General features: G+C 40.9%; 1 pseudogene; it reads right to left on the bottom strand.

Moving 5' to 3' along the window:
* Window positions 1–206: 206 nt before the first annotated feature.
* On the bottom strand, window positions 207–301 carry LOC129470816 (uncharacterized; annotated as a pseudogene).
* Window positions 302–2,488: the final 2,187 nt, after the last annotated feature.

Here is a 2,488-nt window from a genome sequence, read left to right as displayed (position 1 = left end):
CTAGTTTTTGTATTTTTAGTAGAGACGATGTTTCACCATGTTGGCCAGTCTGGTCTTGAACTCCTGACCTCAGGTGATCCACCCACCTCGGCCTCCCAAAGTGTTGGGATTACAGGCGTGAGCCACCGCGCCTGGCCTCAAAACCCTGGGATTACAGGTGGGAACCACTGCATATGGCTGAGTTGTACACTTTAAAAAAATGGTTTTTAAATATGGAGCACTTCACAAATTACAGTGTCATCTTTGAGCAGGGGTCATGCTAATTTTCTCTTTTTTTTTTTTGAGACAGAGTCTTGCTCTGCCGCCCAGGCTGGAGTGCAGAGGCCAGATCTCGGCTCACTGCAACCTCCACCTCCCAGGTTCAGGTGATTCTCCTGCCTCAGCCTCCCAAGTAGCTGGGATTTCAGGCATGCACCACCACACCCGGCTAATTTTTGTATTTTTAGTAGAGACGAGGTTTCATCCTGTTTGTCAGTCTGATCTTGAACTCCTGACCTCGTGATCCGCCTGCTTCAGCATTCCGAAGTGCTGGGATTACAGGCGTGAGCCAGCGCGCCCGGCCATGCTAATTTTCTCTGTATCATTCCAATTTTAGTATATGTGCTGCTGAAGTGAGCATTGAATTGTATAATTTAAAAGGGTAAATTTTATGGCATACTATACTAATTTTATGGTATACCATAAAATTCTGGATATACTTTATAAAAATAAAATTATGGTATGTAAAATGTTATGGTATACCATTAAATTATGGTATACTTTATGGTATACCATTAAATTATGGTATACTTTATGGTATACCATTAAATTATGGTATACTTTATGGTATACCATTAAATTATGGTATACTTTATGGTATACCATTAAATTATGGTATACTTTATGGTATACCATTAAATTATGGTATACTTTATGGTATACCATTAAATTGTACTCAGGCAGTATAAAAAACTCAGTATAAAAAAATTCATAGACCTGCACACCAACAGAAAAAATTTTACTGCATAATTTTAAAAATAAAAAAAAGTTAAGTCCTGTGTCTGAAAGGCAGGAGCCAGGTTCTCACCTGTTGTGTGTCACCTAAGTTGCCTCATACAATAAATGCTGAGGACAGTGGTTCCTGGACGTGGGTACACGTTGGAACCACCTGGTTGGGGGAGGTCTTTGAAAACTTCTGATGCCTGGCAACCACCCCCAGGCATTCTGATTTAATTGGTCTGAGGTACAACCTGGGTACTGAGATTTTTTTTTTTAAGCTTACCAGGTGATTCTAACATGCAGCAAAATTTGAGAACCACGGGCTTAGCAAAAGGTTGATGAACAACCATTCTTGGGAGCCAAAAGCCAATCCCCGCCCCACCTTACCTCACTTTCACCTCAAGGCAATCAGATCAGATCTGTCCTTGGCAAAGAGAACAGCTACAGTCATTCCTGCTGTTCACCATGCCGGACAGAAGTAAATCAGAACATTCTCTCCAGTTCCTTAAGGGCCACTGCTCTCTCCATAAACACGTGGTTGATGAGATCAGCAATTCCGAAACAGGATCCATTCTAAAAAGCATGGCTTCTTCCGTTCTCCCCAGGTTTTCTCTTTCTTGCTGTCCCCATTTGTAACTGGGGTTGGGAAGTGGAGGAGGGAGAAAGTCACTTAATGAATACATTCTCTGTGTTCTCAATGAACAGACATGAAAGAAAAGAAAAACAGTAAATAGATTCCTAGTAGGGTGAGCCTCAGTAGGTTTCTGGATTACTCTTCCCAGAGACATTCATATTTTCAAAGAAGACCTCCTGGTAAACGAAGACATGAGTCACTAATGATGAAATTTCAGGTACTAGTAAGGAAGGTTTTGAGGGACAGGGTCTCTTTCCTTTAACTTCCCAGACACATGTCTGGACTGGTCCTGATTGTTTGACCTGTCTGTTTTCTTAGAACAGAGCATGGGATCCTAGCTAGCTGCATTCCATTCACTTAACAATTTGTTGTTCGAATTTGTTTCTTTCAGTTACGATTAGGTTTTTTCTGTAGCATTTACGGTCTTTCTAGGCCAAGCAATCTCACACTAACTAGAAAGCCCTTTTGTATTATCTGCTGTGTTTCCTACAGGTGGGTCTTTTCGCCTTGTCTTAGTAATTAAGACTTCTGGTTGTAGATTACAAAAACCATCTCAAGCAAGTTTAGGCAACAACGGGAGTTCTCAATAAGATTACAGGTAGAACCAGGAAAGTTAAGCCTCAGGGAGAGCAGGAATCCAGGCATACGTGGTCTTTATCAGGAAGTAGACACCAGGGCCCCTCCCCAGTCAATGGGGAGGTCAGATCTCAGAGAATAATAATCATTGAACATGAATTGAATGTTTACTGTGTGCCAGGCACATATATTATTGATAACATATTCTTATGTTATCATTATGAGTTATGTTACTATTGCTCTTACCATTTTACAAATGAGGAAACTGAGGTCCACAGAAGATAAGCAATATGTTCAAGA

Source organism: Symphalangus syndactylus, chromosome 20 (assembly GCF_028878055.3).
Source record: "Symphalangus syndactylus isolate Jambi chromosome 20, NHGRI_mSymSyn1-v2.1_pri, whole genome shotgun sequence".
Taxonomy (NCBI): domain Eukaryota; kingdom Metazoa; phylum Chordata; class Mammalia; order Primates; family Hylobatidae; genus Symphalangus; species Symphalangus syndactylus.
Note: the sequence above shows the minus strand (reverse complement) of the source record. Positions and strands in the feature narration are given on the sequence as shown.